The sequence below is a fragment of the Hemiscyllium ocellatum genome, chromosome 3, assembly GCF_020745735.1.
Source record: "Hemiscyllium ocellatum isolate sHemOce1 chromosome 3, sHemOce1.pat.X.cur, whole genome shotgun sequence".
NCBI lineage: Eukaryota > Metazoa > Chordata > Chondrichthyes > Orectolobiformes > Hemiscylliidae > Hemiscyllium > Hemiscyllium ocellatum.
This window is the reverse complement of record NC_083403.1, coordinates 62,085,134-62,110,491: the sequence shown is the minus strand read 5'-3', so window position 1 is coordinate 62,110,491 and position 25,358 is coordinate 62,085,134. Positions and strand designations below refer to the sequence as shown.

At 37.6% G+C, this 25,358-nt stretch overlaps 1 protein-coding gene across 1 annotated transcript in view; it reads right to left on the bottom strand.

The window, feature by feature from the left end:
• Nucleotides 1-25,358, bottom strand: part of bach2b (BTB and CNC homology 1, basic leucine zipper transcription factor 2b) — a 275,550-nt gene that overhangs the window by 227,571 nt on the left and 22,621 nt on the right. The window lies entirely within an intron of this gene.

The following is a 25,358-nucleotide window of genomic DNA, read 5'->3' as shown; positions in this document are numbered from 1 at the left end:
ATGGTCATTGCCTGATACTTGCATAGCATGAATATAACTGATCTTTTGAATGTTGCCTGACTCTTTCTGCATATGACAAATATAGAGTTTCCATTTTGAGGCAGTAGCAGAAAATCCAAGAACTGGCATTGAATATCCATCTGCATAATCATACTTCAATAATCACCAAAACCTCATACTTTACTCTTTAATGGCATGGAAATTACAGTCCAGAAACAGACCATTTAGTCTATGATTATAGCCTACCTGAGACCTCTCCCACCTACTGCATTTAACCACATATGCATAGCTTTCAGACAGCCAAAGCTGCCAGCAGAAACATAATCAGAAAAAAAAATCTGAATTGCGTAATATCAAGAAATATCTAACTGCATTCACTCTACAGTTCCCACCCTTACAAAGAGGCAAGGTGGTCATTTTAAACTCAAACGTTAGCAGGTTTCAGTCTGGTAGGAAGATAACAATTTTAAAATGTCAAACTAACCCCAAGTTACCTTGTGAGGGGGAGTGGAAAAGGGATGAACTAATCCACTCTGAGATGTTGAGTTAGTTTCTGAAACTTTTTAAAATGCTGCATGTCTTTTTAATAACAATTTGATATTTAACTCATGTCTGCCGGGTTTTCCTGGCCACAGAAAATCTGGCAATTAAAAGGAGGCAAGAAGATCTAGACCTACAAGTACAGAATTAGCTTTTATTTAATTTGCTCAACAGATGCTAGCATCTCTGCCGAGCCCACCTTTTATTGCCTAAGCCTAACTGTCTTTCTGAAATGGTAGTCAGTCACATTTTTGAATCACTGCAATCCATTTCTAAAGAAATGAGTTCCAAGATTTTGGCCCAGTGACACTGACAGCATGACAATATAGGTCCACATCAGGATGCTTTGGGAATTGGAGGTAATCCCTTGCAGCTGCTGCCCTTGTACTTCAAGCTGGTACAAGTCATGGATTTTGAAATGCTGTCAAAGTAAACTTGGCGAATGGTGCAAGTGTGAGTGGCAAACGGACTGAATGTTGAAGCAGGTGGATGGGATGAACCCATGCAGGCAGCTTTGCATTGGATGCTGCTCAAGTATTAATGGAGTTACACTCACACAGGCAACTGGAGAGTTTTAAGTCACACTTCTGGACTTGTGCCTTGTCAATGGTGGACAGGGTGTGGGGAGCCAAAATGTGAGCATCGCAGTGTAAAATTCACAGCCTCTGACCTGCTCTTATAGCCAAAGTATAACCACCTTGTGGGACATCTTGTTCCATAGACCAAAAGTTCTGTGAGTGGAGAATTGGCCTGTTCAGTCACATGCAAATTTGTGGTAGTCCTAACTCTTAAAGCAAGGACAGCTATAACAACGCTCAGAACCAAAGGGAGGTGAAGACGGGGTGGAACGTTTAAATGTGAAAACTCGGAATGTGTCAACATTTGATTCTGGGCCTCTACAAAAAAAAAATTCTTCCTTTGATTACAGAGCAAACCAGTACCTGAAAAGTATTTTTTCAAAAAAAAAATCCTTCTGTACCATATTAGTCAAATAATTTAACTTCACTCCTTACTGGACAAACTTTTCAAATCAACCATCCTTCCATACATAAAAACAATTTGGATGGTTCCACTGATGCGCAGGTTTGTTTAACTGTAAACCATGGCAATATGTTTTTATTTTCTCTCTGCTTAACTTGTCAAGCCAGTGAATGAGTAAATCAATTTTTCTGCTAAATGACACAAAGCATAAGCCCACACCATGGCAAATATGATGCAAGACATTTCGTCCAATCAATTATTCCAATGAATTTCATATTTCGTTTGCAGAAACATCTGCAAAATTCACTTCCACAATTTTATTTATTATTCATTAATATGCAAGTATTGTCATCAAAATGACATTTATTGTCCATTCTGAGCTATCCTGAGTTTTTTGAAAGGCCAACTCATATGAGAATTAAGAATCGATTACATTGGTTTGGAATCACATACAGGCCATACTGGATGAAGACAACAGCTTTCTAATGATATTAATGGGTTTTTTAATTCTATAATATCGTGGTCACTTTTACTGATACAAACTTCTCATTTGTAGATTTTGTGGACTGAATTCCAAATTTTCAAACCAGAACTATTATACCTCTGTATTCATATTCCTGAGCTCCTGGGTTACTCGTCTAGTAATGTAACTACTATATACCTGAGGTAGCAATATTTGAACCTGTAGTTCTCCACATTTCTTCTGACACTTGTATAGTGGAATCAAATAAACAAGCACTTTATCCAAGAACAGAACAGTTCTGTAAAATGGATTCAACTCAAACATTACTGTCCTGAGAAAACTAGCAAGAAGCATCAGATTCTTATCCATGAGAAAGATTTAGTGTCAAGACAAATGCATATTAACTGACTAATTAATCTGTGGTTGAACCAACTTATATGATGTGATTGAATGCCATTACCAACACAACATTTTATTGTCACCTTAAGTTACTAGTTTCTCCTCGCAAACATTACAGAGATAAGTTTTGGCAAAGTTTTTCCCACTTGTTTGCCAGTTTCAGAAGAAGATCTAAGGAAATGCCAGCAGATGATAGGGAAATGTCACTTCTGTTATGTCTGGAGTTTCCATTTATCTCCAGTCTAATGTACAGCAGATAAAAGGGCTAATCCTCTCAGAAATTATCATCCTACTGAACAAACGTTCAAGAAAAAAAGGCAATGCAATTTTTTGATTGTACAATGATATGCAATTTAGCTTTCGAGCAGTTCAAATTCATATTACTGTCTTCTAAAACATGCATTACCCTCCTGATATGACTCGGGGTGATCTGATCCACACATGTTACCTCTACTGGGCTGACCACAATACTTTCCCACATTAGGATTTTGAAATAGTCCTTCAAGAATTCAAGTTATTCCAAATGCTCTGTTAGTGAACCACCTAGTTCTTCCCATAATGTGGACATTTGGGAATTTTATCCACCATTCCAGCTTATGGGAGATGCCAAGCAATACTCTACCTGGAGCTTTGGGCACTCTACAATAGCTGGTCTGACACCCCAGTGCTTGCTGATTCTTTCTCTTTCTAATAGTCTCACATGACGTTCCTGCACTTGTGTTATTTTCACTTAGTTTTCCACCCTTGTTTATCTCATACTCATGTCTTTAACATGCCATGCACTTGTCTGTTCCTCTTCTCCTCTTGTCCATCTTGTTTCTTTTCCTTTCCATTACATTCAGGAATTCAGATATTATATCACAAACCTTAGTTCCTAAACTTCCCTAAGTTGTTCTGCTGCCATTTACTTGATGGTTAGCTCAGTTGACTAGATGGCTGGAGTGTGGTGAAAGCTAAGACCAAATTCATGGATTCAATCCTTTACTGGCATGGTAGGTTATGGAAGATTGCCTCTTTGCCTTCTCACATTTACCCCTCAAGCTATGTAACAAATTGCATCTCTCTCATCAAGAGAGCTCCTTAAGATGTTTCATGGATGACTGGCAATTACAATTCCTGATTCTCAACAGTTGCACATTCATTTGCCTTTTACTCCTGTCTCTATTATGTTTTCTTTCTATCTGTGTTGCTTGTTAACGTCCTATGGTCTGTTTTGCAGCTCATAAACTCTGAGCTGAAGTTCTTCTCACCCAGATGTATTTGTGCTGGATCAATGCTGCAGCTGTGAGGTATCACTTGATCTGCCTCTTGGACTTTCTCCATAACTGATGTGTCCTCTTCTTCTCCTAGCACTACCTTTCATCTCTGTTACTTCAATCTTTGACCTAACATTTCTTCAATTTATTCTCTTATTCCCCCTTGTCCTCTATCTATCCCACCAGTTTTGTCTCTTTTTCTGGGTTTACTTTATTATTTTGTTTTACATTCAAATATAAAGCTAGGAGTGGTTCATTTGACCTGTCAAGGGTACTCCACCATTTAACAAGATTAATTGTAACACAACTTTACAATTCCATCTTCCTCCAATAACTGAAGGGTAATCTCCCTACTTCTGTATTCAATTACCTTCATAATAAACAATAGCATTCTATTAGCTTTCTTAATTACTAAATGTACCTGCACACTAGCCTTTTGGAATCCATGCATGACAAGACCCAGATCCCTCTATTTCTGACAGCTATGCAACCTTTAACCATTCAGATTATATGCTTATTTTACATTCTTCCTGCCATTCCTTACATTTCCTGAATCATATCTATTTCTGGGAAGTTCCGATTATCCTCTATAATGAAACCAATGCAAAATATCTCTTCAATTCATTTGCCATCTTTTTATTTTTCATTAATTTCAGCTGTGTAAACTTTCCATAAGAGTTAGCATTCATTTTGTTACACTTTGCCTTTTCAAATATTCATAGAAATGTTTACTGTTTGTTTTTATATTCCTAGCTAGTTTTCTCTAATACTCTAATTTTTTTCCCTCCTTATTGATTTTTGGTCATTCTATGCTTTTTTTTTAAATATACTATCCAACCTCCTGACTGTTATCCACTTTTGCACAATTAACTACTTTTTATTTAAGTTTGGTACTATCTTTTAAGTTTTTTATTTAACCATGGATTGGGGGTGGAGGGGGTGGGGGGTTGGGGTTGGGGGCAGGGGAGGTGGGGAGAGGTGATGGTGGCGCGGAATCCAGCTTTTACAACTTTTGCTTACCACTGAAATGGATAAGTTCTGCATTCTCTAAAACACCCCCTGAAAAATTTGCTGCAGAATCACTAGTTACCTACCTTTTAATTTAATTTGCCAGTTTACTTTAGCTAGCTTTATTTTCATACCTTCACAATGACCCAGCTTTCAGCTTAAAATACAAGTCTCGGACTCACTGCTCTCTCCCGCAAACTGAATGCAAAATTCAAACATATCACAATCACCTTGAAGCCCACACTGAGTTTATTATTTAAATCTATCTCATTGCACAAAAGCATCATCTGCCGTCATGTGATTTGAACCAGGATCCCCAAACATTACTTGGATGTCTAGATTAATAGCCTAGTGCTAATACTACTAAGCTATCATCACCCCTTACTCCTTGACTATTGTATTTGTGTGAGTTTTCTCAGTGATATTAAATTATTTCATTATTATCTGTATGCCTTTCTGACAAACTCTCATTATTTTGGCCTTTATACTCTATCCTACTGTGTGGTTACAGTGAGGCGGCCTGTACACCTGTCTCATTTGACTTTTTGCCTTTATCATTTCTCATATTAATACCTTTCTTTAATTTACACACATCTTCCCAAATTTGACAGCTTGGTTCCATTACTTACATTAAATCCCTCCATACTTTTCTAGTTCTGCGGTTCTCTCGAACATCCAGTCCAACACAATTCATGTAGTTACCTCCATAACAGTACAGATCCCACTTTCTCAACTCCTGGTGCCAGTTTCCCAAGAACTGGAATCCATTTTCTCCCAAACCAGACTTTAAGTCACACATTTGTCCCATGACTCTTATTTGCACTTTACAAATTTGCTCATGGCTCAGATAATAATCCAGAGATTATTACCTTTGAGTTTCAGTTTTTAATTTGGTGCCTAACCCCTCAGATTGACTGCAGAGAACCTTTTTCTAGTTCTACCTATGCTATTGCTACCTACATGGGCCATGATGACTAAGATACTCCTCCTCTCACTCCAAATTTCTCTCCATTCCTAAGCAGATGACCCAAATCTAGTACTGGGCAGACAACACAACTTTCCATATTCTCATTACTTGTTGGAGACAACAGAGTCAACCCTCCTCATTATACTGTGCCCTAATATCAGAGCTTTTTCTTTTTATCTCACCATTTGGATGTCTTCCCTACCATAGTACCACTGTCAGTTAAGTCATCCACTCTGCAGCCCTCACTATCATCAGAGCAAGCTGAAAAAAAAACTCAAACCTAATGGATAATTGCAAAGTTTGAAAATTCTGTGCTGCTGCCGTCTAGGTCCCCTTACCTGCTGCATTTGCAGTAACAGTCACCTGTCACTGACCACTGATCCATTCTCAGGAGTATGACTGCCTCATGGTTAAAAGTATTCACGTAGTTCTTCCCCAATCTCACATACTGCAGTGTCTGTTTTGCAGCTCAAACTCTGAGCTGAAGCTCTCCTCATCACCGATGTATTTGCCCTGAACCAATGCTGCAGCTGTGAGATATCACCTGATCTGCCATCTTCAGTACGATTTAATTAATAACTTATTTTATTCAATTATAATTGTTTTTAATGTACTTTAATAACTTTATCACTGATTTCTATACTATTTTAAACCTTAGTGATAGAAAAGACCTTAATCACTAACCAGATACTGATCAAACAGCTAGCTCTTTTTCGTAGTGGAGTAAGAATTATTTCTTTAAGGGTGAACAAGTCAGAAAAAACACTACAAAGGAGCACCTTCTTCCTCCAACTGCTTTAATCACTAAACTATCAGCATTCTTTTCAAGGACTCATTCTGTGGTAAGTTGCACTGTGATGTCTAGCTCTGTATGCTGCCAAAATAGAAGAGCTCACTGACACAAGTTACAGCAAAACTTATTTTAGCTGCTTTCCTCAATCATCTAATTCCATTGCTTATCCAGTAGAGGCATTGAAAATACTATCTTAAGCTGGGAAATTTAGAAACAGTCGATTTTCGTTGGAAGTTAAACATAAACAATTTTTGTAAGACTCCCTTATTCATCAACTGCCATTGTCCAGTTGCCTTATTTTTTTCTTCTTTATTACAACTTAACTTTTGTCTGTTTCATTTTGTTCTCAATTCATCACACCTTTGTAATTCCCTTCCTCTTTGTTTCTCTCAACATGTGTCTCTGCTCCTCCTTTCTCCAATGCCTGCCTGTTACTCATTTTTATGCTTCAATTACATTCCATGTTCCTGTTTTTCTTATTCTTGCCAGGGTAAGGTCACAAGATGGATCAAGCAGGAAGGATGGTGAGGCTAAAGTCGTCACTAAAAAAAAATGCTATGGACAGAACTGAGCAGAAGAGCATGAGGCATGCAACACTAATATTGGACGTTTTTCTTTCATTTATTCATCTGATGTAGGCATTTATTACCTATCCATAATTGCCCAGAGGGCAGTTCAGTGTCAAACACATTATTGCTGTTGTGTAGTCACAAGTAGCCAGATCAGGTAAGGATAGCAGTTTCCTTCCCTCAAGGGCATTAGTGAACCAGATGGATTTTTCCAACAATTGACAATGGTTGCATGGTCTTTATTAGAATCCTAGTTCCACATATTTATCACATTCAATCTCCAACATCTGCCATGGCAGGATTCGAACTGGGTTTCTAGTAGATTACCTGGGTCTCGAGCTTAATAATCTAGTGATAATACCACTACGCCATCACCACCCATCAGACTCAAGTTGTACTGGGTCAGTGAAAACAGAGATGTGGTTCAGTACAATACCACTAGTTCTGAAATGGTGTTAACACTATTCATTCTATACAGAAAAGGGACAATATGACAGCAAGTGGATGAGAGGGCCACAGAGCCTAAATGGAACCTCATGTTTATTTTGCGAATTAGTTAATTTTTAATATGTTGCTTATTATTTGCAAAATTCATTTTTGGGGCATACATTTAAATCAGTACAAACCTGTCCTGCCACAGGAAAGAAATTGTTCATTGTTGTGACTGAAGCATCAGAAGTAACATTACAGAGATAATTCCTGCTCTTATTGATTCCTGATGACATAGAATCTGACTGGCTCCTAGCCTTGAGAATTGATTTGAGCTAGAAGTAAAATAATATTTGCAGTTATATAGCACTTTATTAAGTTTGTCAAAACATTTCAAAGTACTTATGCAAATTAATTTCAAAATGTTATGAGACTTTGTCGACTGACCTTTTGTTAAATTATATGAAAGCCTGATTTTGTGGGTCACAATAGGGACAAAGAACCAAGTTCAGGAAAGATAGCTGCCTAACAACAGACCTGGACTTCCAGCCTCCACTGCTAGCATAGGCCATTTTCATCAGCATAGGAAATGGTGTGGGCTGTAAAGCCCATGCACCATACGTAAGAAGTTATTAATGCCATTGTATAAGAGGATATTTTGGAGCATTCAGGATGTTTATGGTGGCAGCTATGATTTAAAAACGTTCCTAATTCACACTACTAAATAGGAGCATGAAACACAGATTGGAGGCAGGAAGTTTATAAGAGGAAAGTAAAAATAATGCTGCCTCCTTTACAGTTAATCATGAAATGCTATAGTCTGTTGCATACTTGTGCTTACTAAATAGAGTGATTACAGTAATGAAATTGAAAAATATCTGATTGTTACAAGTGACACTGGCAAGCTGTCAAGTGAAAAAACATTGTAATTGTAAATGTGCAAAAGTCGACAGATGCAATGGAATCACCTAATCAATGGATAAAATGCTATTCAACATTGTGGATTATTGAAAAGTCAGCCCAGCGTGAGAGTTTAAACTCTCTCCATTGATTTCATTCATTCTTTGCAGATCAATTCAGCCATCTGTATAGGTGTTTAAAGCTTGTACATTAACATTCAGTGCACTACTGGGGTCTGACGTGCTGAGCTCGATTTTTCAGCTGCCCTGGAGAATGCAAGTGTGAGTACAATGTCCTGGAAATTCTGCAGAAGCCGATGGTTTGTCAACTGCCCATTCAAGTGATGGTTATTTATTTTGACAGATTTATGAGTAAAACTAGGGGTCACATTTAAAGATGTGGATCGGTCATCTAGTGCTGAGAAGAGGAGAAATTTCTTACCAAAGGGGTGATGGAGTCTGTGGAATTTTCTGCCACAGAAAGTGGTTGAAGCCAAAACACTGAAAATTTTAAAGAAGGAATTAGATATAGTTCGAAGAGTGAAAAGAATCAAAAATATGGGGAGAAAGTGGGAATAGGGCACTAGGTTGGATGATCAGGCATTATCATATTGAATGGTAGAGAAGGCTTGAAGAGCCAAGTAGCCTACTTCTGTTCCTATTTTCTTTTCAATGATTAGCAAAGGGCTTAAGATTTCTGCTTATAAAATGGATAAGCAGAATGTGTCAGGTTAAGTGAGGTAGGCAGAGACAAGTGAGAATAGCAATGGGGAGCGACAAGGTGGAGAGGATAAGGGTTGTGAAGTGGGGACGACAAGGGATTAGAGGTGGAGAGCATGGGGGTAACTGGGTTTCAGGGTGATTGAAAGAGCGAAGATGAGGGAGTTCACACTGACTCGCGAGTTTAAATTCATTTCAAGCAACCACTAATTGCAACGATTAACGTGATCATAACCCCTGCATTATCCTGTCTCTGATAACAGGCCAAATTCCAGATCCATTACGGCCTGCATCCCTGAAGATCCCCACTGTCTGTACAGAAGGGGGATCACGACATCAGAATTAACCCCAACTCCTAATTTCTGCCTTCAAAAGAAAATTTCAGACTATTTCTCCATTTTTGCATTAGCTAAAGAAGGCTTGTTGGCCAGAATTCTGGTAAATGCCTTGTTATTCTTCAAGTAATGCCCACTGGATCTTAAAAACAAATTATGTGACTGAATGGTGGGATTTTGCTCTAGCAATTTCAGGGCTTTTGTTGGTTTCATTCTGGTCCTATGATCTAGTAGGTCAAGTGGACTCTACATTTCATTACACTTCAAATCCCATGATGCCACACCTGCGTACACTTACACATTTAAAAAGTTACAATACTTAATAGATCACACTCACCACAAATAAAAGCAACAGAAAATATCAAGGCACATGTGGCTCATTTATTGTCCAAATTTGCAAGTGGACTGGAATTAAATCTTGAACAAAACTGAGTAGAAAATCCCTCGAGGGATCATTTGGAATTCAAAAATTATGTACTTCTTCACTGATTGAGGATAGGCAGGTTGCCAGAATATCTCTGGAGTCATGCAAGCTAAGTATTCTTGTCTCACTAAGTAACAGAGAAATAATATGCACATAAAAGATCAAAACATAAAATAAAAATAATGAACCTACAGTAGACAGGCTAGCCTTTGTCCTAGAGCATTTGTTGATAAATACCAAAATTGTTACACAGTGTGAGCAAAGCATCTAATTAGGACATAACAGAACACAAAATCTACCAATGAAAGTCATAAGTTACACAGCATAATTTTCCAATCAAAGCTTTTTTTAAAAAACAAGCAACAGGAAAAGGAAGGAAATGGTTGAAGGTGAACAGCCATATCCAGTGCATAATAAAACAAAAGCTTTGTTTAAAGCTGAAATGCAATAATAAAACTGGTCTAAATATTCAAAGATGCTTTGTAGTTTGTGGTGTTCCATGGCTCTTTTTAGTTAATAATGATCAATAATAATGTTAGTTGTGAAAAGGTATTTTCAATATTCTCAGTCATCATCTCAATATTGAGACTGCATTGCAGGATAAATGGGTTGAGAATGGATGCTTCATTTTCTTAGATAAGAAGGCTGCAATGAAAAATAAATCATGAAGTACTACATTATTAAGCACTAAGAATAAGTCACATTAGTTAAAAATTAACTTTGATTGTTAGCTCAAAGTAGCGTGGCTGTGATTGGAAGAAGTTCACAATAGAATATCACTCACTGTTTTTGTGTCCCTTTTTTAAACAAAGGCAAGGAAATAAAGTCAGAAGAGTCTCCTGATGTTTTTCAATGCATGCCACTTACAACAATGAATGAGCAGACGGGAAACATAATATTAAACCTGTCTAGCCTAATCCTTAACAAGCTCCAAATGATTAGATTGCCGTACTTTATGAAAACACATGGTTTCAATCGAGTCTGAAAAACTTAACATAGACTGTTCTATATAGATATATGTTATTATACAAAAAGCCATTCTGTCAACATTTTGTTTGCGACTAAACTTTACTGGAAGTACTCATTCCCATTGGGACTCAGTCCAGGACTGCTCTGTGAAGTTTGTTGCCGCTCTGGTACAATCATACAATTCTTAATTGCTCTGTAAAGTGAGGTACCATGCCATGAGGGACAAACTCTCAGTGCAGAACCTGACTGGGACTCAGTCTTAAGATGACTGGCTGAGTCCATATCATACAACTGAACTGCTTACCCACATAGTTTAATTCTCAATTCTGTCCTGTGTCTTAGAAGGACTTCAGGACAGACAATAATTCTATTATGAAATCATTCTCCATGTTGATACATTCAGCATTATTCAATCTTTAGTGGTGATCATTGTGCTCTAACTGGAACATGTTAGTGCTTTTCATACTTGCACTTTAACCCAGGACAAATTTGTTCAAAAACACTGGTCTAAAATATATGCATAGATGTGGGAATCTATGAAGAAATAAAAAACAAATCACATGAATATAAAAACTTGCAAAAGAGTGAAATTTGCTACTTTCCATTTTGCATACCATAGTTAGCAGATTACTGTTAACGCAGTGAAAATATGAACCACTCTGGCTCAGAATGCCAGATGTCAGGCTTGAACAGCTGGATGTTGGTCCTTTCAGAATGTAAAGTGACAGTTTTCAGATAGTCAAAAATGTTTAATTTGCCCTCTTCTATGCTGAGGAGATGACCTTGTATTCATTAAATAAACACTATTCACACCAGCAAAATCATAAAAATAACATTTATAATCTTAGTATTTTATAGTATAGGGGAAGGTCAATCACCCCCATTATATTTCTGCCCAGTCTCCAAAAGTCCTGGTTTTATTTCTTCATTAAACTCTTGAAAAAAAACTTTGAAAAGAAAAAAAATCTATTTTCATTTTTAAAATTATTACAGATTTTACTTCTCTTACCAATGCTAATAGATCATTTAATACCCCAATAAATTCTCCTCATAAACAAAGTAACCTAAACTGTGATTTTATTATTTTGGCAAGTATCATAAACTTATCATCTTTTTACAGTCAGAAGTTATTTTTGAAAACAAGGATTTATTTGCACAGCTCTACACTACTAAAATACACTGTCAGTATAAAAAGAACAGGCAATAACACAAACTTAAATACAAATGTACAGTAGAATAGGTGGAAAGGAAGACAGAAAAGTCAAAAACTGAAAGAAAATCAATAATCTTCAACCATTAGTGTTGTAGAAGCTAATCATTATGAAACAGTTAATGTGGAAGATGCATTAGCTCCATGTAATCCGACAGTCTTTAGGTGGAGAGAATGAGTTCTTAGCTAGACTTCATAGGGAGCAGATATATTCAGTACAGCTCCCAAAAATATTTAGTAGTTATGCACACTGGTAATGCAAACTGCACTTACTTCTATTGTGCAATAAACCATCTTGTTTACCAAGTCATGTGCCACCTCTGCTTAGACTCAGCAATCATCACTGATAATTAGACAGGTCCTCAACACAGTATATGGGGACAACAGCAAACTCCCTCAAACAACATTTATCCTGTGCCACATACTCACACAGATGGCATATCCTATAAGGTGCCAGTGTGGCAGAGCAAATACCACAATCAGATTGTCAAAAAGGTGAAAGCTGGAACATTTGTTTTTAACAGGAATAAAAGTGAAAGGAATAAAAGGGCTAAAGTGTAAATTTAAAGAGTAGAAGAATGGATTGAAAAAGATGCAAACCAAAAAGAACACCATAAAGTCTGCAAACTGAAAGAAGCAAGATAAAACTGGACAGCAAAACTGCCCTCCTAATCTATATACAAATCTGTGGGGACATGACAAGTTAGGGAGGATGTCATAGATCTGACAATGTTTGGTTACCAGAAACAGCTTGTGGTCAATACCTGAAGATTTCCAAAATTTGATTTCTCTCAATTATAGAGAAATTTACTTTATGGTGATCTGGGGGAGGGCATAATGCGTAGGATGTGTTCTAGACATATCTGTCGCATATTCAGAACGCACTTGCCTGTTTATACCTGTCTGTTTTCAGCCCATAACTACAATGTCAGTTGCATTGTACAATTGTGGAGAGTGAAAATAAATTAAAAATCAATACCATGAAATTTTGTTCTATATAAGAAAACGTTAGGGTCTTTAAAACAGGTTTGATCTGTATTCTTCTGAAAGGTACAATGTACTGTGTTCAGACAACAAGGGACCAATTTTCAACTACAGTACCTCTTACCTCAGGCACATATTCAGAAACCATAATGAGACCTACGCACCTCACAGAATAACTTTAAAAAAATGTGGATCACAGCTGACGCATGAAATAACTGTAGGCGATTATTTCCTGTGTTACCCTTGAGACGGAAATGCACTCACTTTCCTCATGGAAAATACACATTTTTCAGCCAAAAATATGCTGGCAGAACAACCTAGACATTTTCTCAACTGTATATTTGAAAAGTGCTGCAATACGCTCAGAAACATTTCCTTCAAATCCACAAATACAATTTTTGGATAATTCAATACAGTGAACAGCAGTCAAACCATCTTGAGATTCTGTCCTGGATTGACTGATTATGTCTTACTATGCATAAAAACCTGTTCAATTTTCACCAACAGGAAAACATTATGTAATCCTGCACAAAATACACACATTTCATCTTAGCAGGTGAATGAATTAAATTGGGATTCTACTCCTTGGATTTTTCTGATCCTTTCCATTTTTGAATAAACATACTTGCATGTCGTTAATATTTATACAAGTTTTGCTTCTTATTTAGATAAATGATTTTGACAACAGCAAGAATACAGCAGTAAAAGAAATCAAAATAATTTGCTAGACCAATGCATAGCACAAATGGGCACTGTTGATGCTGTCTTTCACAACAGGAAGATCAAACTACTGATCCTTTCCAAAGTTGAACAGGATTTCACATTCTGCATTTTATTTTATTTTAAATTTAAATCAATGCAAATTAAACAGTTAATTTACCATTTAAATTCATGCAAATTAACAGGGAAATTATCCTACAAAAAAGGTAAATTCCACTTTGTACAATTAATATAACAAAGCTTTGTCTAGGCAATCAAAAGAATTCACATCACACCACACAGAGATGTGGCACTACACAGTTCCACAGTATATTAGTTCCTTATTCATGCGAGGAAGGTTGAGTCATACAGCTTGGAAACAGACCCTTCAATCCAACTAGTCCATTCTAACCATGTTCCCCAACTAAATAATCCCATTTGCATTTGGCCCTGATCCCTCCAAACCTTTCCTAGTCATGTACTAATCCAAATGTCTATTTGGTGTCGTACCTGTATCTGCATCCACCACTTCCTCTGGCAATTCATTCCACACATGAATTACACTCTGTGTAAAACAAAAAGTTGCCCCTTGTGTTCTTTTCAAAACTTTCCCCTCTCACTTTAAAAATATGCCCCCTAGTTTTGAACTCCCCCACCTTCAGGAAAAGTCCCTGCTATTAACCTTATTTTATAAGATCATCCCTCAACCTCCTATACTCCAGTGAATACAACAACATTTTTTACTTTAGAATTTTATGGGTACAACAAGCACGTATCTAGGAATTCATAGTCATGACAGTCCTGAAGCCATAGGTTTCTGGAGTTTGTTTTCAGTAAACCAAACAATAGCACCTCAATTCATAATTTGGCAATTTCAACATAAACACCAAGTTCTTTTGCCTCTCAGAGTTAATAAAACAGCTTTCCAGGTTTTAGACAATTTCAACTGGGTCACACAGCAGTTCACAAAGTTCCTGTCTCCTTTTCTGCCAAACAGAAACACTGACCTCTCCCTGGGAATGATTTTTCTTTGTCCTTCCAAGAATCCCAAGTTCCTTGTTATAACTGTCTGGTTTCACTTGGTGTCTGCATCAGTGCACTAATTGCCTTCAAATCCTCCAATTGTGGATCTCCTTTGTGTCTGCAGCTCTCCTTTGTGTAAAAACAACTACAGATTCCCCAGATCATTTGAAAGTAATGACAATTTTATTTACTGTTCTGGTCCAGGTCAAAGGTCACTCCACCTACATATTCAAAAAGGGTAAGAACCCAATTAAGTTTGTAGCAGTAGAGTGTCCTGCTAATGGAACTTGGGCACCTCATTCTTGCTCTATGGGAAAGCAGCAGTCAGCCATCTCTTGAATTCCTGGTTCTCAATCAGCACCATAAGGAAGCACAGGGTTAGGTTTAACAGTACATGCATCTCACAGTGATACACAGAGAATCAGTGCTGCACATAGTACAAGTATTGGATTTCCAATAAAATAGTGATGAGACTGAATTTGTATTGCATGCAGACATACTTTCTGGAGGTGTTTTCATCTGCTGACATGAGTAGGGAGTTGGTGAGGTTCAAATAGTGAATTGTCAATAGAGAATACAAATGTGATGGGAATCAATGGGATGGATGCAAAATGATGCGCACAGAACTCTTTATCTCGATATGATAGTCAAGAGGCCTTGCAGACAGAATGATAGAAGTTTATCTTCCAGCTAGCAATGGATTGATGACCTCATACTTTTCAGAGAACTGTTATTTCTCTTGTTAGCAGCCTTGGAAGCTTATTCCTATCCTTAGAAAACAGAAAGTTGAGAAAATCTTGAGGGATCAGAAAAAGTGTTCCCATTTCCAGAAGGTACAAGAACCAGAGAACACAGATTTGTGATTAGCAGAACTGAAAACAACGTGAAGAAACACTTTCTTAAACAGTGTATAATTAGGATCAGGAAACATTGTCTGAGAATATAATCTGAGAAGGCAGATTCAATCATGGCTTTCAAAAAGAGAATTAGGATATGAACTAGAAGAAAAAAAATTCCAAACTGCAGAGAAACAGCAGGACCAGATTGAATTAGCCCTTCAGAAGCCAACAACTTCAATCATTCAAGTCATTCATCCTGTTGACTATTTGTTCGAAAAACAGGATGCAGCACTCAATCATAATCCTCATAATCCTGATTTAGCTACATTTAGGTTGTCCCCAGATTAATTAAAACTCTTGAAACACTTTCTTATTTCCTTGGGTGCTAAGGGAAGAAATCCGAAAGGCCCCATTTTGTTGCTGATAGCCCATGGGGAAAGATGTTAATTGATTTATGCACAGATGTTTGGATAATGCTCATCATGACCCCAGTAAGAGCCTTGAATAACACAGTCGCATAAATTGAGAATGTGGTCATGATCATTATTCAAAGGTTGGTCCCTTTGGTTGAGATAGGTTCTTGACATTCATTGCTCTCATTTCAGGAGCATCTAGCAACCTTGAACATTTGTTCTATATGAACGATAAAAGAAGCCATTGCAAATCAAGAGTAAATAACCAAATAATATGTATTTGGAACAGTGGCAGGTAAACAGCAGTTGTGGTACAGGCTAGCCATTATTCAACAAAATTGTAGAACAAGTTTGAGAAGTCAGATGACCTAATGACCTTCCTAAGAGGTAAAGGTCATACTAATGGGAAGTTTGAGCAACACTGAGTCACCAAGTATGACATATTGGCTCTCCTTATCTGACTATTTCTTTACTGAGTAGGTTTCATGCTGTTGTTCAATTGGCAGCACAGGGTCAAAAGATTCAGGTTCTGGTCTCAAAATTTGAGCAAAAAAGTGAAGCTATGGACAGACTTTGAAAGGGTCCATGAAATAACAGAAAGTGCTTACCGCTGCACAACCATTCAGAACACTGAGATAGGGGCTTGAATCCTACATTACCACTACACAGCGATTCTGAAACACCTGTCAGTATTAAGGTGCTCAAGTATTTTTTCTGAAAGTTACCACATGGAGCAATGCAGCAAATTGAAAAGACTCAAATGCAGCTATTTGCATCAGTGACTGCAAGGAGACCCATAAAGCTGTCAAACTCTCTCAGACTATCCTCAGCTAGTACCAATGCTATTCACTCTCACTGTTTTAACAGATTGCGTAAATCAAATTCTATTTTTAATTACATGGGAATTTTTATGGGCACTTTGGGAGACCGCTACCCACCTTTCTCTGAAAAACAAAAAATGCTTCTTTTATACAGAATGATTTGCAGTCTCATCGTCAATCCCATCAAACCAGACACTAGCCTTCAGACAACTTGATTCACTCCTTGTGATATCAAGAAATGGCCGAAAACACTGGATACTGCATAGGCCACAGGTCCCGACAACATTCCAACAATTACACTGAAGACATGCTCCAGAATTAGCCATGATCTGAACCAAGCTTTTGCAGTACAGCTACAACATTGGCATACGGTCGACAATGTAGAAAATTGCCCAGCCATATCCTGTACACAAAAAGCAGGACCAATCCAACCCCGACCCAACCGCCTCACCAATCTACTCTTGATCAGCAGTAAAGTGATTAAAAAGGGCACCAACAGTGCTATGAATTAGCACTTGTCTAGCAATTACTTGCTCACTGATGTTCAGTTTGAGCACTTTGTTCCCATCTCCTTACAGCCTTGGTTCAAACATGGGTGTGACTTCAAGTCTACAAGTAAGGTAAGATTGACATCAAGGCTACATTTGACAGAATGTGCCATTAAAGAGCTCTAATAAAACTGTAATCAATGGGAATCGGGGGGGGGAAATCTCCCCTTGTTTGAAGTTTTACCTGGCATGCGAAAAGATGAATGTGGTTGTTGGCTATCAGTCATCTCAACTCCATGACATCTCTGCATAAATTGTGTTCTAGTCCCAAGCATCTTCAGCTGCTTCAACAATGACCACCCCACCATCATAAGGTCAAAGTGTGGATATTCACTGATGATTGAACGATTATTCACAATACCTCAGATACTGAAGCAGTCAATACAGAAGTGCAGCAATACCTGGACAATATCCTGGTTTGGGCTATTAAGTAACAAATAACATTCATGCCACACAAATGCCAGGCAGTAGCATCTCCAACAAGAGACAATCTAATTATTGCCTCTTGACATTTAATGGCATCATCATCACTGAATCACCCATTACCAAAATCCTGGGGGCTACCATTGACCAGAAACTGAATTGGACTAGCCATGTAAATACTGTTTCTACAAGAATAGGTCAGAAGCTAGAAATTGTCCACCATCTACAAGGCACAACTCAGGGGTGTGATGGAATATTCCCCCCCTTGCCTATATGGGTACAGCACCAACAATTCCAAAGAAGCTTGATAACATTCATGACAAAGTAGCCCTCCTGATTGGTACCACAGCTACAAACATTCATTCTTATCGCTACCAGTGCTCAATAGCAGCAATATTTGACACTTAGTCAATTCTTCTATAATGGGATAGTTACGTTCTTATGCAACCCACATTATAGAAAAATCTCACCTTAGAAGCAACACTTAAAGCGTTAGCGCTGTAATCGTGTTACAGCCAACACACGTTTTAAAAGTTTGCGTTGCAAAAATAGTGTCCCAATTCCTCAATCGCGATACAGTGAATTCATGTTGATGAAACATGCGTTATAACAGAACAACCTGTACAAGACAAAATGCTGAAATTCACGAACGCTTTTGGACAGCACCTTCCAAGCCCATGATCGCTAACATCTACAAGGACAAGACAGCAAAAACACAACTCTCCAAGCTAATCACCATCCTGACTTCGAAACATATCACAGTTCTTTCAGCATTGTTAGGTCAAAATCCTGGTATTCCCTCCTCAATGGCATTGTCAGTCTATTTTCACCAAATGGACTATAGCAATTCAAGAAAGCAACTCACCACCTTCTCAAGGGCAACAAGGGATGAGCAATAAATGCTACCCAAGCCACAATGCCCACATTCCATGACTACATTTAAAAAACATAAAAGGATAGACATATACAGCATTGTGAAGCTTGTTCATCAGGCTTACTAATGTCCATAAGAGTAAATTCTTATATACTTAAAAGTATTATGAAACATTTTCTGCATACAGCATTTGCATTTTATATGAATATTAAACATACATTTAACATGGATACAAGAGTCTGACATTTCTAATCAATTTGAAGAGTTTCCTTAAAGTAAAAGGTTTGAGAATCATTGAACTAGGTTGACACAATGTGGTACTGATGGTGTGCTGCATTGTTGGAGGTGCTGAATTTTGAAAATTAAACCATATCAGTTCTGTCCAATAGATATAAAAGAACCCAATGCATTATTTCAAAGATGAGCAGAGGAGTTATGCCAACGCAGGCCTTTTTTCTTTATTTCTCAACAGGCTTAGTTTACTTTGGCAAAGAAGATCCTCATCTGCTGGTCACCAATAGTAACATTTCTACAACCATAACTGCTCAACAATGTTTGGTAAAGAAATTCACAGAAATTCACTGTGTGTAATATAATTGGGTGAGATTATGCTCCATACATTTCTTAAAGCTGCTGCCAGCCTATGTTAACTCCTGCAATGAGGCATTTCCACCTGCAAATGGACAAGCTCCAAAGTAGAACTGCTTCATAAACCTAAGCATGCCCACAATATTTAAACAAGTCTAACCCAGAAATTACAGTGGAACGGTGGGTGGGTGAGATTCATGCTGCATCTTTCATCAAATTAGGATTGTGCCCAACCAGAAAATCGTTCATTCTTGTGCTACTTTTATTTCTGATAAATGCTGGTAGGTGAAGATATGCACTATTATAGCAAACTGCATAGCCAAGAGGTAATGTCTGATTTCACACTCCCATCAGTGAGCAGGCAGTTGGAAATTTATCTGTGTAAGGAATATATATTTGCATAAAGATTTAATTGCATTACCCATATTTGCTAAGACTCCAACTACATTAAAATTATGATGTGTTTTCAACCATCAGACATTGTATCCTAGAAGGAAGAAAGATCCACTCTATATAAAGACCAGAAAACTTTAAAGCACTTATAATATTTTACAGTATTAAAATTACAATTAAATGTTAAAAGAAGACATTTTTCCTATCATATCTTAAACAGATGTGATATGTCAGAACACTGCAATTATAACAACTGAGATTGATATCTGTCCAAGTCTTTGTAAAACTCATTCATAATGTGTGTCTTTTTGTCTCTCATGTTTAACTTTTCACCACTGATTAATCTCTACTTCATATGATATATATGTAGTTTGATTTCAGTATAGTTCAAGATAGCTTCAAGTCTGCCTACCTCCTTTTTTGTTTAAATGATGTAATAATTCATTTTTCTGAACATCCTTGTTTTGCAAAAAATTCAAATTTCCCCTGTGCCATCGTTAATAAGATTGGTTAAAAAGGCCAGAATTCTATAAGATATAAGAGCAGAAATTGACTGTTTGGCCCATTGAGTGCGTTTTGCCATTCAATCAAGACTGATGTTCTTTTCAACTCCATTCTCCTGCCTTCTCCGTAACCTCTGAACTCCTTACTAATCAAAAATCTATCGCTGTCTTAATTGTACTCAATTACTTGGCCTCCCCAACCTTCTATGGCGATGAGATGCCCAGATTCACCATTCTCTATCGAAAGAAATTCCTCCTCAATACGTTCAAAAGGATCATCCCTTCCCTCTGAGGGTGCAGCTCATCTCCTTTAAGCTTCTTCACATCTGCTCTATCCAAGCCTCTCAGTATTCTATAACTTTCAATGATATCACCCCTCATCCTTCTAAACTCTATTGAGTACAGACCCAGAGTTCTCAACCATTCCTCATATGGCAAGCCCTTCATCTCTTAGATCATTCTTGTAAACCTCCTCATGACCTCTCCAATGCCAGCACATTGTTCCTTAGATACAGGGCCCAAAACTGTTCAGAATATTCCAAATGCCATCTCTTACACAACCTCAGTAATACATTCCTGTTCCTAAATAAATGCTAACATTGCATTTTCCTTCCTAACTGCTAACTGAAATCTGCATATTAATCTTAAGAGAATCCTGAGTAAAGGACACCTATCCTTTTGTGCTTCAGATTTCCACATCCCTTCCCCATTCAGAAAATAGTCTCTGTTTGTATTCTTCCTCCAAAGTACATAACTTCACACTTTCCCTTGTTGTATTCCATCTGTCATTTCTTTGTCCACTCTCTCCGCATGTCCAACCTTTTCTGCAGCCTCCTCGCCTCCACAACACTATCTGTCCTTCCACTTTATCTTTGGATCATCTGCAAACTTAGCAATAATGTCCTCAGTTTAGATTACCTACAGTGTGGAAACAGGCCCTTCGGCCCAACAAGTCTACACCGACCCTCAGAAGAGTAACCCATCCAGACCCCATTTCCCTCTAACTAATGCAGCTAACACTATAGGCAATTTAGCATGGCCAATTCACCTGGCCTACACATCTTTGGACTGTGGGAGAAACCGGAGCACCCGGAGGAAACCCACGCAGACACAGGGAGAAAGTGCAAACTCCACACAGACAGTCGCCAGAGGCTAGAATCCAACTTGGGACCTTGGTGCTATGAGGCAGCAGCGCTAACCACTGAGCCACCCCAAATTGTTAACTCCTAAAGACGTCCTCAGTAGCTTTTTTTGGTGCAATGAGATTTCATACATTGGTAAAGCATTAAGATTTGCACAGATTTCTTGCAAATCAGTAGTCCCTTGAACTCTGAAGTCTTCAATCGATAAATGGCAATGAAATTGAGGACTTAGGTATATGGATCTAAAGTGAGGTATAACTATTTGCTAATTTGATTTTGGAATAAATTTCACTGATTGCCAGATTTATATCAGGAAAAAGGTGTGATTTTAAAAAAAAACATGGTTCAAGATTTAATATTGCAAGGTGCAAAACCAAGAATAGCCGCAATTGTGGATAGGCATGAAAGGATAGGTATGTGATCCAGAGTGAATTCCAATGGTTAAAATAACTGGAGAAGGCTCTATATTAAGAAAATAATAAACTTTAGATTACTGCTGAGAAAGACTTACGAGCAAAAGCAGTAATGTGCTGGGTAAATAAGGTAGGAAACAATAAAATCTTCCAAGAGGGATGAGAATCTGCAGTGCCAGATGATATGATCCCAACTGATGGTGGCCTTTGAGCAAGTCAGTTCCCAGATTGAAATAGGTTTCTTTTTCTATGCATTTACCCTGGAAGTCAGTCACTGAACATGTTCACAAGAAGATGGCAGAAGAACGTCAAAGTTTATTACACAAAAAAACCCACAAACTACTTGAATGGTCTCATTTCAAGCTAAAGAAGGAATGATTCATTCTTCTTACCCCTAGCAATAACCTCTCAGACACCCAGGCCTCAGTAAAGAGTCACTCCTCTCTCCACGTTAAAGCTTTGTATTCAGCTACCATGTCTATGATAGGTTTCCTTTTCGCAAACTTCTGTAAATTCACTCTGTGCTATTTTCCTCAATTAATGTCTCTTCCTGAAACCTTCGAACAAGCTGCCAATGCAGCTCACTATTGCTACTGAAATGGGTTCCATAAACTCATGCTTTCAATAACCTTATAGGATATCTTCACCCTTGATACTTACACAGCTTTCTACTTCTAAAGATATCTTCTGAGCAACTCAGGACTTCTTTCCAGTATACAAACTCAATTTTGTCCCATTCACTTGTTCTTGAGTTCCTGCTTTTGACATGTATCATCTTGCTACTGAATGCAAACATTAAGTGAGGAGCAGGAGTAGGCCAATTAGCCCCTCAATCCTCCTCCACCAGTCAATAAGATCATGGATTATCAGAATACTCAATACTTACCCACCCCAATAATCTTTCACCCTTTTGCTCATCAACAATCGATCCATCTTTGTCTTAAGCAAAAGCTAAACACATTACTCCACTGCATTTGATAGAGTTCCAATGATTCTCAGTGCTCAAAAACAAATATATTCCTTATCCGAGTTAAAATGAGTGGCCCCTTACTTTAAAAAGTTACCCCTAGCTTTAGATTCTCTCAAATGAGGAAACATCCCTTCTACCTGTAGCCTGTCAAAACCCCTCAGGATCTTATGTGTTTCACTCAAGTCGCCTCTTATTCTTTTAAAGTCCAGTGGATACAAACCTAATCTGTCCAATCGTTCCTCATAGAACAACCTGCCCTTTTCAGGTATATGTCTCGTAAATCTTGAAATGATTCCAATGCATTTACATCCTTCTTGAGAAAAGGGAACAATACTGTACAAGATGTAGTCTCACTTGAGCTCTTGTTACTTCTGTATTCAATTCCCCTTGCAATAAATTATAACATTGTTTGCTTCCCCAATTACTTGCTGCATCTGCAGACTCTTCTTTTGCAACTCTGGCACTAAGACACCAGATTTCTCTGCATTTGTTACAAAAAGGTAAGAACCTGTTGTTGGAAAAGTAGGCTCCAGAGGTCACAGATTTAAGGTAACTAGTAAAAGTGCTCAAAGTGACACGAGGATCGTTTCTTTACGCAGCAAGTTGTTGTAATTTTGTATGTACTGCGTGGAAAGATGGTGGAAGCAGATTTAGTAGCTACTGTTAAAGAAATTTGGAAAAATAGCTGAAGAAAAATAATTATAGGGCATTGTAGAAAAAGCAGTTATTGGATAGCTTTTCAGAAATCCATTACAAATAGGATGGATCAAACGGCCTTTTTCTGTGCTTTATCATTCTATGATCTAAGGTGTTCACAGAAATGTCCTGTGTCAGGAATTTTCTCCTTTCTAATTAAATTATTCACTTGACAATGTCACACATCTTTTGTCTCCACTGGCAGATGTTAGTTATATACTTATATGAGGAATATTAGCATTATAACTTTAAATGTGTTGCACTTCTTTTCTGTGGAACTTTGGCAGAAAACAGGAAGTGGAAAAAGCTAGATCCTGCTCTGGATCATTACCAAGCAATGGCTAATAGATATTTCATGTGGTTGTCAGATGAGGATTATAATCAGGCTGATAAATCTACACCCCGAGTTTTAATAAATGGTTATATTTGATATCCATGACTTATAGACAGAGAACAACCACTTAAGAGAGGTAATGAAGAGCTGCGAACAAATAAAAAACTGCACACCAAAGTGAATCAACTCTTTCGTGAAAGGGGCTAAGTGAGGAAAGGGAGGAAAACTGAAAAACAAGTAGGTCCCAAGTCGACAATGAGAAAATGCCAAGAGAATGAGATAAATGTTGTAATTATATCTCAAGGTATAGATGACAATCAAAAACTGGATAAATTTCAATCTGGCAGCACTGAGTGTTTAACGTGGAGCAACTTCAAGACATGACTTGTGAAAAACACAAGTGAAGTCAAGCATTTGGGGCTGCTTTGCTGCAGATTGTTGGCAAAAGACAAGAATAAATGTGTTTGCAAGGAACTGTATTTCCTAAGTGTTATGAATCATACAAGAGGAGCTTTATTTATACCATGCTCTAGTCTGACAGAACTCTGCATACTGTTGTTGCACTCTCATGCTGAGTCACGAGGTCTGAAATAAACAGAAAACTTCTGAATTTTACATTATATAATGAAAGAAAATGCAGAAACTGTGATAATGAACATTTTCTTTGCATTTCTAACAAACCCTTTTTTAGAAATAACTAACAACTGCAACACTGGAAATTCCAATCAAGTATTCCTCTGCAGTTCCAAGTACATTTATGGTTCATGTCTTTTTGAAAGCAAACCGTAATGCCACACTTTGGGAAGAATCAACATCTTTTGCAGAAATCAACTGTACAAGTTGAAAATCATTTTCAAGTTGATCCTTCAGTTAATTTTCTCGGCAGTCAGATGGTTAGCACATTCCCAGCAGGCGGAAGACACTTGCATATTTTTAAATTCACTTTCCCAGATCCTGATGGAAACCCACCCCTTCACAAGCAGTTGGGGGTCATTCCTGCAATAACAATGATGAAAACGATCAGTCACAGCTCTATCCCAAGAAATCTCATCAGAGCGCAAATCTAATTCAGTACTCAGGTAACACTGGTCAAAATACAAATATTATCTAATCAACCTATATTGAGATGTTAGTATACATTTCCAAAGCAGGTGGGACCTGAACATTAGTCTCCTGGCTCAGAAGTAGGGACAATACAACTGCATCACAAGACATCCACACTGGACAGAACAGAATTTTCCTGGGAGTATTACTTCCATGTGACAGCTCTTTGAAGGTCCTTATCTTCTCCCTATTCGCATGCCAAGTGGTTGCACGAGCTGACCAAAAGGGGATGTCTAGTGAGGTGGAAGTAAAAACTTGAGCATAGAATTTTATTTTTAGTGAAGTTGAGAGTACTGGAATTGAAGAAAAAACATGACACCAACAATAAGGCTGATAGTTAAGAAATCCTTTGCAATTTGCAGTCATTTAGCAAACATGGTCAATCAATCTGAACAATGTTGCAAAGATGAGAGGTAAAGGACAAAATGGAGATCATTGTAATCTGGAAACATGTTTGAATAATGTTAAAGATTTAAAAATATTTCAAGTAATTTAGAAATTTGTATGCTAACAGCAACTTTGAAAACAAAATTCAGTAAATAGATTTAAATATTTGGTATCTGCATAATACTTTAAAAAGTATTTAATTGGATGTCAAATATTTTATAATCAGCCGAAGAACATGATAA